The sequence below is a fragment of the Thamnophis elegans genome, chromosome 4 (genome assembly GCF_009769535.1).
Source record: "Thamnophis elegans isolate rThaEle1 chromosome 4, rThaEle1.pri, whole genome shotgun sequence".
Taxonomy (NCBI): domain Eukaryota; kingdom Metazoa; phylum Chordata; class Lepidosauria; order Squamata; family Colubridae; genus Thamnophis; species Thamnophis elegans.
The window spans coordinates 96,469,358-96,487,365 of NC_045544.1; positions in this window are offsets into that span (position 1 = coordinate 96,469,358).

The following is an 18,008-nucleotide window of genomic DNA, read 5'->3' on the forward strand; positions in this document are numbered from 1 at the left end:
TAAGGGTCTCTTTAAAAGATGAAAATAAGGATTAACGAATCATTAAAAAACCATTAAAAATTGGCAAGCATAAAATGCTTTGGCTGCCTGCCTAAAACCATCACAGATGTGACCAGTCAAATTGCGCTTTGAAGACAGTTTCAGAATTGAGATACTACCACTGGAAGAAAACCTCGCTTGACCTCAAAATCCAGTCTTGGTCAGAAAAGGAAATCATAACTAGACATGGCTGGTCAAGATATAATTGTGATGATGAAGTAGGCAGAAATAGTTGGAACTAATTTTATTATTTTATCTGCTATTCTGAATCACTGTTATTCAGTCTAAAGGTTCAGTGGGGATGCTTCCTCAACAGCTGAAAGCTTTACCTGGTTCCTCTAAGACTACTTACAATTTGGGAGAGGGAGCACCACTGAATTAATGATCTAAAATGCAGCATATGTTCCCAGGTATTGGGCATTATAGAACAGTTTATCCAATGTTACACATTCAGAGCACCTGAGAGTTTCATGTTTAATAAGATGTGTGATTATAATGCAACTCTATTGTTATTAAACAGAATTTATGTCTCTGGAAAAGATTGTTCACATACTGAGTAACTATTAATGTAAAACATTAATGCCATTATGATACATGCAAAACTCCCCTTGTTTAATTAGAAAAGTGATGTTTTAGCTACATCAGAAACACTGCTGCAGGTCTACAAAGATTAAAGAAGAAACCACACAGATGTTAATCTTACTTTTAAATGGGTTAATCCAGAAATAGAGAATTGGCAAAAGAGCAAGAAGGGGTCTTTTTAGTGCTGGGATCTAATTCACAAGATTCATTTACAGGGTAATAAGGAACCCATCAACTCCCCCTCCCCCAATCATTTCCAATTATTCATTATGGCCCAAACAGGCCATAAATAGCCTTGAAATGGTTCTGGTAACAACTGATTTGAAAATATTGCTTTATGTTGCATATGAAGACTGTTGGAGGTTGAAGCATTCTGTGTGTGCTTGTGAATTTTCCTTAACACGAGGATGGATCAATGAAGCAGACTTCATAATTGTAACAGAAAGGAGATCTATTTACAGGAAATACATTACAGGGATATGCAAAGTCTAGCACCTACTTAGCAACATCTTACCAGGTGTAGAGTTAAATAGCATGTGTGCCTGGGGGGAAAAGCAGAAGGAAGTGATCTTAGATTAGCAATTTGATAGACAATGAGCAGGCTGAGGGATAAGGGCAGAGTAAATTGTTAAATCTTTTATCTATACGCTACTGCTAGTGACTTGGTCATGGGGTGCTGAAAAGTTGATGACATTGGATTCATGCCTCCAACCCAGGCAATTCCAAAAAACATTCTGGGAAATGTAATCAATCTGAAGTACTGTAGGGCAACCATACTGTTAAGTGGGAGAGCAGAATCATTACTATGCTTTGCATTGGTTCTGGTTATTACTCTGTCTCTAGATCTGACTCCAAAGCTTTGTTTTAACATTTTTATTTTGAAGTTCTTTTTAAGAGAACTTCTTCCATGCTATCTGCTCAGACCCAGGGATGATTATTCGAGGTCTCCCCTATTTAAATTTATCTAAATAATGTAAGGAGATGACTGGTTTCAAGACAGATGTCCTTCTTGAGTGTAACACTTCATGTTGTGGTCTTCCGGCGACCTGCAGCAAAACTGGACAGCAAGGAGGTTGGGGGGGGGAACATGGGCTAGTCCTGGAGACTGGGGAAGGCTCTGCGTCGGAGGCAGAGAGAGGGCCAGGGCCGTCTGGGAGTTATGAATTGCCTCCGGAGCATCCAGAGTCGGACAGCAGCGAGGCAGAGGAACAGGCTACCTCTGTTCCCAGTGTGTGCACGTGCAGAGCTGCCAGAAGGTAAGAACAGTTAAAACAGAAGGGACGAGTTGGGAGTAAGGTTTGGAGGTGATTGACCCCTCCCATAGGACATAAAGGAGGAGCAAAGGCATATGAACCTTTGCAGGAAGCAACTTGGTTCATGCTGGTCAGTTTACCTTCTGAAAATACACTTGGACTCTTTGCTCTGTGTGGCCTTGCCAAGCTAATTGCCAATTACTGTAAAAGTCTTTGGCAGTATTTTCAAAGAAGATAAAGGCGGGTGCTTATCAGCCTTATTCCTAAGGACTTTGGCAGCCTATTGTAGAGCTCTTTACTACTATTTGGAACTCAGTACGGGTGGTGAATGAATATAATTCACAGCCTTTGAAATAAAAAGAAGTTAGGACTTAATCAAGAATTTAAATACCTAGGAATTTCCAAAGTTTTAATCTGCTACTTATTTTGTTTTGGTTTAATATAGTTCTACCATTTTTATCCTTTATTTGGGGGCTTTAGCTTGCTTTTTAAATCTAAACAAAGATAATTGTTCGTTACATTATGTTACCTGATCTCAATTTAATTGCTGCAAACGCAAAAGCACGCATATAGATCGGGTGAAACCTGGCTTAAAAGCAGTAACCGTGAGAAGGATCTTGGAGTCTTAATGGACAATCAATTGAATGTGAGCCAATGGTGTGCAGTGGCCGCCAAAAAAGCCAAAGCAACATCTAGAATATTGCATCTAGTTTTGGTCACCACACTACAGAAAAGATGCTGAGGCTCTAGAAAGAGTACAGAGAAGAGCAACAAAGATGATTATGGGACTGGAGGCTAAAACATATGAAGAATGATTACAGAAACTGGGCATGGCTAGTCTAGTGAAGAGAAGGACCAAGGGAGACATGATAGCAGTGTTCCCATATTTGAGGGACTGTCACAGAGAGGAGGGAGTCAACCTATTTTCCAAAGGACCTGAAGGTTAGACAAGGAATAATGGATGGAAACTGATCAAGGAAAGATTCAACCTAGAAATAAGAAGAAATTTTCTGACAGTGACAACAATCAACCAATGGAACACCTTGCCTTCGGAAGTTGTGGGAGCTTCATCACTGGAAGCTTTCAAGATGATACTGAACTGCCATCTGTCAGAAATGGTATAGGATCTCCTGCTTGAGCAGAGGGGGACTAGATGACCTACAAGATCCCTTCCAACTCTGTTATTCTATCTTCTTCCTAAAAATCCCAAGTATGGAATTTGCCTTTTTATAGCATCAGGCATGACATTTTTATCAAGCTGTTCATCATGATTCCCAGATCCCTTTCCCAGAAAATTGTTACGGCTCAGTTCCCATTAAAGTGCACAGAGAAAAGAATAAAATCCTCTCCAAAGAATGTGTATACAAAAAATTTGCATATTGAAACAAATATGCATAAAATGCATGCAGATTTAGGTGAATTTTTTACAAGCAGTTTTCTAGGGAAAAGAGGATAACTGAATGTCATGATTAATACATGAGTAGAGGGACTGCTGCCAAAGAATCAGGGTTGCAGATCTGATAAGAGATTTTTCTGCAGTTTATAGAAAAACTTTCATTAAGTGATAAAGTTTTGCACACTGAAAATTTTAGGATTCAAGCTGCATATATTGTAATCCCTAGGTTTGTATAACTTTCTTCCTTCTTGTCTTGTAATGGCATGAGAGATATTCATATTTCAATGAGAAAAGTGTTGTTGTTGGTGTGTTAGACACTCTGGCCTCAGCCCTTTGTTTCTAATGGAGGTCCCTACAAGTAGTATGTGTCAAAAATGTCAAGATGGCCCATACCTGTATGATCAAAACCTGTCCCTTTATTTGCATGTGTTGTGCCTATACCGTATATGGCCAGACGTTTGTTCATCTGGGTGAACAAACTTGGTGTTTCCCTCAGATGTCTTTGCATCTGACCTTGTTATCTTTTGTTCGTACATTGAAGAGCTGAATTGAACAAAATCCAAACCAACAGATTAGCCTGTCCCTTAGTAGACAACAATAATAGAAGTAATAGCAATAGCACTTAGACTTGTATAGGGCTTCACAGTGCTTTACAAGCCTCTCTAAGCAGTTTACAGAGTCAGCATATTGCCCCAAACAATCTTGGTCCTCATTTTACCAATCTCGGAAGGATGGAAGTATGAGTCAACCTTGAGCTAGTGGGGAGGGAGATGGAGATGGAGATGGAGAGGAAGAGGGAGGGGAGAGAGAGAGAGAGGGAGGGAGGGAGGGAGGGAGGGAGGGAGAGAGAGAGAGAGAGAGAGAGAGAGAGAGAGAGAGAGATCAAGTCAGTGTTGACTTCTGGTGACTACCTAGACTAGTCCCTGCAGTTTTCTTGTCAAGATTTTTGAGAAATGGCCTGCTTGCTAGGGTGACCAATCTAAGATCACCCAACTCGCTTTGTGCTGAAAGTGGGACTAGAACTCATAATCTTCTAGTTTTTAGCCTCATGCCTTAACCACTCTACCAAACTGACTCTGTACATTAATGTTTACAATTAAATTAAAATTATATCCTGCATGTTTCATGTTTAAGCAGTAGCTGGTTTCCATGTTTGAAAGACCTCTGAGCTAAGTGCACCCATCAACTAACCTGCTTTCATCCATTAACAGGTCCTGTTGAACTATAACATCAATAGCTTTTTTATTATTAACCTTAACAGTATATAATACTATTGATAACACAATGTGCTGCAATGCAATACAATAATAAAATAAGGTATCATAATATGATATATAGAACTATATTGATAACATCAATAGAATTTATTTCTCACAACCGTCTAAAGTAGGTCATTGTAATTCTAAAAGGCATCTAGGAAAGGAAAGGCAGCCAAGAACAATAATTACATATCGATTTAGCGAAGCCCCAAGCCTGACAGCTGGCTAGAGGTGCTGGGAGTCTGATCTTGGGAGGCACTCTCAATTGAATCTACCTCAGAAAGTTATAAAAGTAAACAAAGCTGTTGCCTTTGCAAGAAAATTAACAGTGTGTTTTAATAAAGTTGTGGGATTTTTAAAGCTTTTGGAACAGGGCAGTGGAATGTAGCTACAAAGTGACGCAGCCTGCTCCCCACCAATGTTTTATTTTTTTTAGAGAGGATTTTCATCTCAGCCATTCCTGAGAGACAGAGGCAGAGTGGGGTGGGAGGCTGGTGGGAAATCTTCCAGAGGCAGAGAGAGCAGTTGCAGTGAATCAAGAATTGTAATGGAAGGCCTCTTAAAGTACTTCAGGGTAGGAGGAAGACAAGGAAGGTCCTCTGTTTTGTGTGAACTGATCAAATGCAGATGTTGCCAAAGAGGTGACCTTCTTGACCGCAACTTAACTCAGGATTGAATGGCAGACAGTCACTCAGTGGAAGAGTAAGACCGTGTTTTGGTGTGAGGGTGTAAATGCACATATGCAATATACAGGACTCAAGTGCCCAACTACTTTATGGATCAATGTGTTTTTTCTCTGTCACCTTTTTCAAACTGTTTAACCATTATTTTCGGCTTTTTATGTGTGCCATGGATTGGGGGCATTGAGAAATATTAAAATGGGACTCACTTTTCTCTCTTCCTGGAATATCCGATTTCATATAAAACTCATCAGTTGAGCTGAGTATTTGGCTTGATCAATGGCAGGAAACCAGAGGATCAAATGTTAATAAATCAGAAACAGATACCTCCACTTGAGCAAGGAGATATCACTAACTTGAAAAACAGGGCAAATTATTCAACAGCTTTTCTTTCTATACGTATATACATGAGAAAACTGAAAGCTTTTCATAAGACACTCTGAAAGTTGAAACAAAGGACCCGAAGAAAAGAACATGAAAAAAGTTTGTGTGTGTGTGTGTGTGTGTGTTATCAGCCAAAAAGTTACAAGTTCAGCAACAAAAGAACATACCTACATTAGAAATATACAAACATAAAGGAATAAGAGAAGCTTTCGGCAATGGAGTAGAAGGTACACAATTTAGCTGGAAATTAAGTAGGCTTGATTCCGTTTTTTTTTTAATCTGAGCAGTGATAGATGACATTTTAAAATATCCCATCATGTTACTAGTTAAGCATGAGCCACCGTATTCATCTTGAATGTACATATACGTGAAACCAAGGGCTTCTGTGGGCTATACATGTACTGGGCAAGGAATAGTCGATGCTCTTCAGTACTAACAGAACTGATTCTATTGTATAGCAGGGTGAAGCTTTCTGCTGTAGGAAAGACTCAAAGGAAATGTTGACTGAAGAATGCAGCAAGTCTTTCTAAACTACCAGCCTTAGCAAAAAGGGATTTATTTGGGTTCCGCTCCAAGCATTCAATTATCTTGGACACAAAGGAGGGATAGTTATGCAACCCAGGGACATGCAGTCACTAGAGGCAGGGGAGGGGTGGCCTCACCAGTCATGAGGAAAAGGAAAGAATTTTAAAGAATTTTTAAAAAATAATTAAAGCCAAGGTAGTTGCTACCAGATTCACAGTGACTTGGAACAGTGCTTAGTGTTAACTATAGGAGGAGGCCAGAGAAATAGGGGCCTCCTGTGCATAAGCAATTTTTCGCCTTTTAAGAGTTAAGCAAGGGTTAACAAGCAAAAAATTTTGTATGCAAAGGAGGCACGTGTTCTCTCGCCTCCTGTAGAGGCCTTTTAGAGTTCTCTGGGAGCAACTAGCTCAGTCTGACTCAGAGCTATGGCCTTTCATGAGGGCAGGGCAGGCAGAAGCAGAGTTGAAATTGTCTTTGAAAAAGCTGGAAAAGGTGCGTGTGTGGGGAGGGGGGAGGAATTCAAAAAGTTTGATCGGAAGGCAGCAGGGGAAGGGGGGGTATGGCAGAGGAGCTGCTTTCAAGCCTTTGGAAAATATATCCAATCCAACTTCTGTGTTTGTGTTTGTTTGAGAGTGAGTGAGTGAGAGAGGGATCCAATTTCTCTGTGTGCATGTGTCTGTTTGAGAGAGGGGGGAGAGAGGGAGGAAGGAGGGGGAGGGAGAAGAAAAAAAATGGGAAAACTTATTTTGCAAGGGGGAAAAATGCTGTCGCTTTAAATCGGAACTGAGCATGCCTGGCTGTGGAATTCTGGGAGTTGAAGTCCACAAGTCTAAAAAGTGCCTCACCAGCCATAAAGCTGACTGCACGTCACTGATGCAACCCCTCTTCTTGGTCAGGCTCCTGGAAATCAGATTGTTCTTCCCATAGAATCAGTACTGAGTACTTCTGGGATTGCATGGGGGAGTGGAAGAACCCGATTGGTGCTTTTGGAAGCAGTTTCTGTATTTAATTGGGATGAAAGTCTCTCTCCCCCCCCTTTACTATAGAAAGGTGCTATTTATGTACAGGTAGTCCTCAACTTACAACAGTTCATTTAGTGACCATTTGAAGTTACAATGGCACGGAAAAAGCGACTTATGACCATTTTTCATACTTATGACCATTGCCGCAACTCCATGGTCCCGTGATTTACATTCAGATGCTTGACAACTGGTTCATATTTATGACGGTTGCAGTTTCTGGGATCATGTGATCCTGTTTTATGACTTTCTGACAAGCAAAGTCAACAGGGAAGTCAGATTCACGTAACTACCATGTTATAATTTAACAACTGCTTAACAAATGTGGCAAGAAAAGTTGTAAAATGGGGCAAAACTCACTTGACAAATTTTTCACTTAGCAACATAAATTCTGGGCTCAATTGTGGTCATAAGTCGAGGGCTACCTGTGTAGTATGATGTCTCTAAATTCTGTTTTTCATCCAAGAAATACAGAAATATGATGGTTGATCCCAAAATTTTCTGCTGTGGATGATGATGACAATTTAGAATCAAAAGGTTGTTGTCCTTCAGAAAGAGGGTTGCCACTCTTCACAATTTCTGAAAACTGAGGGGGATAAAGCCAGACCAACAACATTAGTTTCCCCCACACCTGAAGTTCTCTAGATCAGCATTTCTTAACCTCACCATGTTTAAGATTGTGCAGACTTCAATACCCAGAATTCAACTGCCATGCTAGCTGGGGGGATTCTGGGAATTAAAGTTTGTGCATCTTAAAGTAGCTGGGATGAGAAACGTTGATCTAGATGTCTTACACTCATATCCCTCTCATTTCCACCAATTAGAATTAATTGCCAACTCAGTGAAGTGGTTGACATGATGTGCCAGTGCCTGGAGGCTGTTAGGGTCTGGATGGGGGTTAACAAGCTTGTACTCAATCCAGACAAGACCGAGTGGCTGTTGTGTTTCCCTCCCCAAAACTTGGTCAATATTCCATCACTCAGGCTGAGGGGTGAAAATCTACGCCCCTCAGACAGGGCTCGCAACTTGGGGGTCCTCCTGGATCCAAAGCTGACTTTAGAACACCAGTTGTCGGCTGTGACCAGGGGGGCATTTGCCCAGGTTCTCCTGGTGCACCAGTTGCATCCCTACCTGGACCGGGAGGCGCTCGCAACAGTCACTCATGCCCTCGTGACCTCAAGACTGGACTACTGCAATGCGCTCTACATGGGCCAGCCCTTGAAGAGTATTTGGAGACTTCAACTCATCCAGAACGCAGCCGCGTGAGCGATTGTGGGTGCACCTCGGTACACCCACGTTACACCTATCCTCCGCGAGCTGCACTGGTTACCGATCAGTCTCCGGATACGCTTCAAGGTGCTAGTCGTAACTTATAAAGCCCTTCATGTTATTGGATCTGGGTACTTGAGAGACTGCCTGCTGCCAATTACCTCCCACAGACCCATTAGATCTCACAGGGTTGGCCTCCTCCGGGTGCCATCTACCAGCCAATGCCACCTGGCTATTACCCAGGGGAGGGCCTTCTCTGTGGCAGCTCCGGCCCTCTGGAATGAACTCCCCGCAGGGGTTCGGACCCTCACCTCTCTCCAGGCCTTCCGAAAAGCCATCAAAACCTGGCTTTGCTGGCAGGCCTGGGGGTGATGAGTTCCCTCCCCTCTCGACATGTATGGTTGTGCGACTGTAGTCTACTTTTATTATTTGTATTTTGTCTTTTTATGTTCCCCTTTTTCCCCCCCTTGAATTGTTCGCCGCCCTGAGTCCTCCCGGAGAAGGGCGGCATACAAATAATAAAATACAATACAATACAATACAATTTTAGGATTGAGAATATGAGAATAAAATTGTGGACCTCATGCCCTCGTGACCTCAAGACTGGATTGGCATTAATACACTCTGTTGAAATCTTGAGCAGGAGATGGGGAAATGATACCATTGACATTTTATATGTTAAAATCCCAAATTATGGCATTTGAATTCAGCAACATTTTTCTATGGAGTGCAACAAACAGGTTTATGCCAAGAGAACGGCACCATTTATTAATTTCCATCCTTTGTTTACATGTATAATGGTACTGACTAATTTTATTTCTATCTTTCTTGAACATTTTGGGTTTTAGGTTTCCTGGATTAAACACCCCAAGACTGCAGCCTCAATTTTAAATGGGAAATTTGCCCCCAAGAATAGTCTTGCAAATTCAATTAAATGTATAACTCTCCATCAGGACAGCATTATCCTTCCTTCCTATTTTCTCCTTCTGCAATCTATCACCTGCATTAATTAGAACCAGGGGGAGATCATCTTCAGTGGATTAACCCTAACTAACTTGTGTGCATTCAACATGTGCTCTTTTGATTAACTTGAGCCCTGGGCTGCTGTCTGAGCTGTACCATCATGTAATTGTATGTGTTTTATTAATTTCAGATGAGTAGAGAGGCTGGATAGCTTTGAATCTCCAATTAATATGCCTAGACCAGTCCATGTGTCTGAGTTGTATTTCACTCTTGGTTCTCCTTTCTATGTGCTTAAAATATATATTAAAAAATAGGTTTACTTGCATCTGCTGATAAGTTATATTTTTTTAAAAACAGAACCAAGAAACATTTGTTGGCAAGTCTGCCTGTTACTTTCATGAGTCTGATCTTTTATGTTGTCTCACAATAGCCATGATCCAAATACATTTACTTTGTTTTAATTAATAACAGAAAAAAAGAGAAGCAAAAACAAAATCCAAAACTGAATATAATCAGAAACAGTAAGAAGCAGAAACAACTAAACTAAAAAAGGGGGAAAAGAATGGTACATGTCTATAATAAATCTATATAAAATGTCTTAAACAAGTTAAATCTTGACCACACAGAATCATACTGAATACTTTACAATCCTGATTTAGAGCTCTTTCCAAGCTCCAAAATTTTAATCTCCTCACTATAGCACAAACTGTGGCACAAATGTCAAGACTTATGTTCTGGTTTCTGCTGGACATTTTGTGTGTGTGTTTGTGTGTGTGTGTGTGTGTGTGTGTGTGTTTGTAAAAGAGAACTGAGTAAGGACTTCTCTCCTTACTTTTCCCTGTATATGAAAATCAGTCTTTTGTATGCAAGAGTGGAAAGAAATCCCATCAAGGAAAATTTTCTATAAACATCATCTGTAGAACATGAATACACAATGTGTGGCCTTCCAGAGATTTGCTGAACTACAATTCCCTGCTGCTTCACTCATCACAGCTAATGGAGAGGGATTTTGGAAGATGTAGTTCATTAACTTCAAGATACCACATTCAGTGCATCTATTCATGCAGGGGCCTGCATATTGCTTGTTGGCAGAATCAGAGCAAAAAAGCTGGCAGAATCAGAGCCATTTTTCTCTCACACTCTTCCTTATTGTTCCTTGCCAATTTTCTTCTCCTTACCATCAGCAAAAGCTTAACAATAAGTTTAGATTACCTGTAGAAGTGAACAGAACACTTAGAAGGTACAGCACCTACCTGAGTACAGAAGAAGAAAAAAAATCAAGTATTGACTCAGAGATTATCCATTCTAAACAACATTTAACAACAAAATATGAAAAGAACACTTTTTCTTTACCAATAACAAAAACATATTTTTTTCTCAGATCTGGCTTGTCATACTCTTTGAACAGTATATTGCATATAAGAATGACACTTTATGAACATTTGCTTATTAATATTGGCTCTTTGACAGTTTTTTGTTGAAGAGGCAAAACTGTATGACTTATCAGCTCTGTTCAGGACTTCTGTAATCATGAAAGCAGGAATGATATAAGTAGAAAAAACAGGTCACAATTAGTCTTGTTACTGATAATTTGGGATGTATACCAGCCATTTCTTCTATGTGTTCTTCATTAGGGGGAATTAGTGAGGGGTCTATTCTTTTTCTAAAATGGACTCTTCTCTTAATATAGGATGTCATGTACATATGAAGATGATCCCATTAAGACTCAGATGCTCAGCTGGTTGCAAATGCTTACATCTTTTGACGATGCCCTTAAAGTGTTTGGCACCTGAATGGGTTGTAGACAAAATATACTTTTTCATGTACTCAAGAAATCCCCTAGAAATTTAAACAAATATTACTTTATGTGGAAAAGTCACACCTAGGAATTTGATGAATAACAGCCTTTTAAAATGAACTTTCTTTATTTACACTCTTATATTAGAAATATGTTTTATTGTTGATTGTTTATTTAATAGTTTTTATTGAAGTTGGTTTCAAATGTTATGCGGAGTTTATTCAGTATTAAATATACAAGAAAATTTTCAAAAATAATTTGATTTGGAAATGGAAAAAATGACATGCAATTTAAAAGTAAGAACAGAGAAAGCATTACACTGTAAAAATAATAAATTTTGACATTAAAAATTATTTTGATTATCCAGACTGTTGAATGCACAACATAGGCTCAAACAGTGTTCATTTCACTACTGTTGTTTTAAACCCTTAAGATAAATAGTTCAATAAATCTGATTAAATTATGTTAAATCCAATGTAATAAATAAACATTCCACTAAAGCTCAGCATTTTATACCAATAATCACTGGAAGCCCTGTGGAAGAATTCCATCTTTAGGATCCTCTAGAACAATGTTTTTCACTTGAAGATGTATGGACTTCAACTCCTACAATTATCAAAGCTGGCTGGGGAATTCTGGGAGATGAAGTCCACATATCTTCAAGTAGCCAAGGTTGAGAAACACTGCTCTAAAAACTGTCAAGGAGAAATCCTTTCAGTTCTCAGGATGGAGGATGCCCCAGAAGACAGACAGTGTGTTCTTGCTCCTCCTCCTTTAATGTCGTTTGAGACTAGACTCATTAGAGCCCTTTTCTTTGAATATACCAGGTCAGTTCTACACTTGACAGTAGATGGTCATTCAGATACCCAGGTTTGCAACAAAGTAGAGATATGAGAAAGAATAATACTGAAGAGTTTGTTCACAGGTGAACAATAATCATTTATGGCTGAAATCTAAGCTGAGGGTGTATGCTCCAAATGCAGTATCATAAGTTCAGATAGTGCTAAAAGAATATTCCTGTCATGTCATGAATAGCTGTCATGAACTGGGAGCTTCTGTGAATTGTACCCAGAAGAAGTTTCCATTTTTTGGAAAGTCATTTTAGTATAGAAATTGGTTTTCTTTGCTTGTGGCAAAATACCATTTTTTTCCTTTTCTTTTTAAAATCACATTATCTATTGTACTATATTTTTTAATTGCTGGACTTTAGTTTTCACAATTGCCATGAAATGTTTGGCCTTACTGCACAGGCTGAAAATGCATGTCAGTTAAACTTTAATGGATATAAAAATAATGTCCTTTCTTGCAATTCACAACAGTGAATGCCAGTAATTTAGTGAGTGAGTTTCTGCATTTTCTCAATGTAACTTATTTATTTAGAATTGCCATTTGTCAGAGGCTCTTCCCCCCCACCTCACATGACAACTTTTGAGCCTCAGATACCTTTGCAATTGCACGCTTATATTTCAGGAATGTCTTCATTTTCGGCTTGACGATCACATCTGTACTTGTTTAATGCTCTGCTGGTGGTCTCTCCTCTATGGTATGCCAACCGCTATGTTCATCTTAAACAATATTTACACTGATTGGGGACACCAATGCACAAGTAGCTCATTAGAAAAGAAGAGGACAGCTTGACATTGCAGCAAAACCCAAAATTTGCCTTAAGAAAACATTTGAATTTCAAAGGACAGAACCCTCGGGATTGATGATGATGACAAGAAAATATGGGCCACGAAGCATAAATAATAATGGAAGCAATATGTGAGTAAATGGATGTGTTTGAATTCATCATGGCCATTAATAAGGTGCCTAGTATTGATTATTATATTTCATCATTAGTTCTTTTACTCTTTAAAGTAATTTAAATTACTTAGTAATTTCATTTGGGGAGCTGAAATCTTCAGGCAGCCAGAAAACACTGCTTTAGGAAAGACTGCTACAGAAAATTGTGCTAGGTTGAATAAAATGTCTGGCCTTTAATTGTCACATTGGTAGAGAAAAACTTTGCTCTGCAAAGAATTGTGCCTTGTATTCTACCCAGTGTGCATGATTGTTTATTGAAAACATGTATTTATTTTAAGTGAACCCACACTAACGTTCAAAGAATTGTTCTGGCAGCTGGCAGAAAAGTAAAATATTTTAATTTTTTTTTAAAAAAAAGAATGAATAAATTTGTTGTTTGCAGTTTTGGAGACAACATGAGAACAGCAGGTCAAATTAGTAGGACAAACTAAGCCTGATATATGTGCTTGTTTTAAGTGGTCCTATAAAATCCTGTCTGTCAAGTAACTATCAAGACAGATACAGATTTCATTAATGTCTCTCATGCTAGTCTGGGGTAACCCCAAAATCTTGGAAACTATGTTTAACAGGAATGTCCCAACCTTAGCTACAGTGAATTAAAGGCGCTTTTCCACAGAACCCTGTGCAGCTGTGCTGAGTTGCCATTTTTGAGGTAAGTTTTCAAAGGGCTCATCCCCAGCTTTCCCACTGTTTCTTCCCACTTTCTCCCAGCATGACAGTCAGTATTCATGGATTGTTCCTGCAGTCTCCCATCCAAGCTTTAAAATCATCAAAACCTGTTTTACTTCAGCCATATGGCTGTACCACTTGTCTTTAAATTACACTGCCCTCTGGACAAATGTGAAGGTTAATCAAATCAGGCACAAGGAAAGCCTGCGTAGGAAAATGTTAAATTTAGGGATAGCAACAGGACACATTTTCCCACTGTCATCATTAAGGAGGGTGGGCTTATCCCATATAAGTGGACAAGACAGAGCTATCAGAATCAGACCAGAAAGTATTTGCAGTGAGGAAGACAAATGGAGTGAAAGTTATTATCTGCAGGAGATATCTTATCTATGAATTTGTCTTCCACAATCTGCAAAATTTGAGTACAGTATCTGTGAAGTTTAGTGCTAATGAATGCTACTTAAAAGAGTTTCAGGAGAGGACCCACAATGTCTGATCTTATTGGAATGAAAATGTTGCCCAAGTGTATGCTTGGAATTGAGAAGTAAAATGCTAAGCATTCTAAGTCCATGTGGACCTTGGAGAAAAAAAACCAAAGTGCTAAATAAATTTCCAGAAAGACCAAACAATACTGTGGTTTTTGTTTTGCTTTTTTGCTTGTGGTAAATTAATATATGATTTGCACCATTGAGAAAAATGAGGAAGCTGTAAATGAAAGCGCAAAAATTAAAGCAGCAATTTTGTATAAAGTCTCATAGAGGACATAGCAATAGCAATAGCACTTAGAGTTATATATCGCTTCACAGTGCTTTACAGCCCTCTCTAAGCAGTTTACAGAGTCAGCATATTGCCCCCAACAATCTGGGTCCTCATTTACCCACCTCGGAAGAATGGAAGGCTGAGTCAACCTTGAGTCTCGTGAGATTCGATCTGCCAAACTGCTAGCAGCCAGTGTTAAGCAAAAGTAGCCTGCAGTACTGCACTCTAACCACTGCGCCACAAAAGGGTACTCTAGCACACGTAGGCAACAAGAATATTTGGACAATTTTAAGATCTACTAAAATTTGGATAACATGAAGATGGCAGAAAAGATGGCATTGGTAAATCATTAAAGAAGATGATAGAAGAAATGGAATATTTACCTAAATCTTTAATGATCAGATGGCCCCTTCCAAAACCACTCATCTCACTTTCTTTTCCCAATGGGAAATATCAACCACTGTTCTCCTGCTTCACACTGTTATCATGATGAAGTTTCGTCATTGCTATCTTCACCTTTTTAGGTATCCACTCTGTAATAAAGGTAAGAAATATCTCAAATATATTATTCTAGAAACTGCACAGATGCTATCTTTATTGTTATTTCTGTTTCTTTATTCTGGTGTTACTGTTTTACTTTAATACTGATTTTGACAAATATTGATATCATGATGTAGTTCTCCTAACTTCCTTTTGCATAAAAATTAATTTTACCAAATGTGAATCATTCGACTCCAAGAGATTTCAAGAACAGAACTTCTTATGTATCAAATAGTTATTATATGCTCAGTCTATATGCTAATGAGTTTGCAACAAGCTGCATTCTTCTGCTTTACTGCCACTCCCAGTAGATATTTAATCAATCAGAAGTCTCTGTTTAGGTGGTAGAAATGTATTGCCTGCCAGTTGAAAGATCCCTCTCCTGTAGAATTGAAAATGAGGAAAGTATAAGCAAAAACACTATGGATTGGAAGGAGAGGTTGAAAACAAATGATTGGCATAATGCAGAGACAAAAACATGTTTTGAGATATCAAAGACAAGACAACATTCAAGAAATCTAGTCTTACATGGAAACCTGCTTCCCCATGAATAATCACATTTCCTTTTCTGAGGAAAGATATGCATTCACAGGGCAACCTGAATTCAATCTGTGAAATATGAAACTTTATTTCCTTTCCCCATTCAATTTTATTCCACACATTTAATAGAACTTCATTAGAAGCTAGGAAAAAGCCCCTTGAAAGTCCATGATCTTTATCTAGTGAAATAGGGATTCCTTAGTTGCAGTGGGAGTTTGTTATAATTCAGGAACAAGAATTTGAATCGACATGAGGACTGAAAATGACACAGTTAATACTGGGTAAAAGGCTAAAAATAATGAAGGAAGGAATGAAATTCCAGAATCAGGTTCTTCTATTTACCAGAAATTGATTCAACATGTCACTTACCAGGACATGAGAACTTCTTGTTTTTGTCCGGATGTTTATATCAGTATATGTAATTAAGAATATAACATTTTAGAATGTTTTGAAGCTATTCCTGAAACTTTGCCTTAAATTAGGTCAATGATAAGTAACCCAGAATCTACCTATATTTATTTTTAGCTGGAACTTCCTAGATCACATAACGTAAGTGTTACTAGATGGTTATTCCACTTTTCAAGTTACTGAACTAATGATCCAATAGTTAAATCAAAATTTTATTTCAGTCATAGAAGTATATGATTGATAAAACATAATGTATTGTAGCTTAACAAAATAGAAGACAATGGATTCCTGATCCATGCCTTAATAGGAGATGAAAAGCATATACTGCTTTTTAAAATAGTTTTGGATTACTCATCAATGAATTGGACAATATAATTCATCATAAAGGTAATATAATGCTTGATGAACCAAATTATTTGCATAGGCTTTTCAGAACCTAAAAAACTGCAATGGTTACTATTCAAAATACTAGTTGTTACCTATAAAGTCTTTCACGCAATGCAGCCTGGTTGCTTGAGGTACCACTCATCTCCTAGAGAATCTGCCTGGATGATTTGATTTGGCAGACTTATATCATTGAACAGGATCTTGGAATCACATTACCTCTGTAGTAGAGCTTCTCCTCTGGGATCAGGTTTCCCCTGAAATCTAAATGTACCTCATTTGAGATCCAGATGTTCTTACCCTGCTTATGTTTCAAAAGGGCATGAAGACCTGGCTCTTATCCCAGACCTTTGGCAAGGGTGAATGACGCCCCTTGAATTGTGAGGGTTTGGAATAGAAGATCTCCAAGGTCCCTTCAAGCTCTATTCTGATTGATTGCTAGTTAAAGATTCACTTAGCAACCACTTTGCTTAACAGTCAAGATGACAGTCCCAATTATGGTTGTGTGCCAGTCTGTCAGAAGTAAGCAACAGGGGACCTTCTATCATATATGGTGGATGTGTCTGAAGGCCAAAGAATTCTGGACAAAAATTCAAAAATGGTTAGAAGAAATAACAGAACAAAAAATTGACATGAAGCCTGATCTGCTTCTTCTAGGAATAATAATAAAAAATATTAGCAAGGATATCCAATATATAATGCTTCATATAATCATTGCTGCTAGAATCTCATTTGCCCAAAGTTGGAAACAAAAAACTATTCCCCCAAATGCAGAGATCATAAAAAAGGTGCTAGAATGCACAGAAATGGACAAACTAACGATGGAACTAAGAGATAGAGAGAAAACAGAGTACTACAAGATATGGAATAGGTGGTATAACTGGCTTGAAACGAGATGTAAAATCAATGCATAAGGAATACATAGTAAACACAATAAAAGGAGAGGGCATATACTTAGAAAGCAATAGAGATGGAAATATTGTATCTACACATTGTATATATTGTAAAATGAGAAAGTATGAAATAAAGTGGAATATGTATAAGACAACAGGTTGTAAAATGGAAAAACCCGAAATTAGAAAAAAGAAATACCAATAACAGAAAGCTGTACAAGTGTAATTGTGATTTTAATGTTTGGAAAATGTCAAATAAAAACACTTAAAAAAAAGAAGACGTAAGCAACCAGATTACTGGTGGATAACAAAAATCAGTTATTTTATTGTCTACCACCTATGTTATAAGTATCTCACCAGAATGCTTGCCTTCCACTGGGACTGACCAGATAAGGCTTCATGGATCTTGTGAGAGTTCAAACTTATGTCACTTGTACAAGATCCTCACTTGACTCCTCCTATCAGCCTAGCTGTGTTGGCAATTTCGAACACGATCCCAATTGCAGTCATTGAAAGAGGATCACCTGTATAGAAATAAGAATAAAACTCAGTGAAGTAAGAGAAGAATATGCACCACTGAGGATAAGTTCCACATTCTATTTTTGAGACCTTTTGAAACTTCTGGGCAGGGAGCTCCTTCCTTCCTTCCTTCCTTCCTTCCTTCCTTCCTTCCTTCCTTCCTTCCTTCCTTCCTCCCTTTTCCTTCCTTCCTTCCGCTTACTGCAGTTTGTTTTTTTAATTAGGAAGGCTGATTCCTTACTACGTCTGCTGATAATCAGCCTAAGGCTTATATCCTGCCATAGGGAATTAAGGCATACAGTGTTTGATTTGTGTGCCAAATT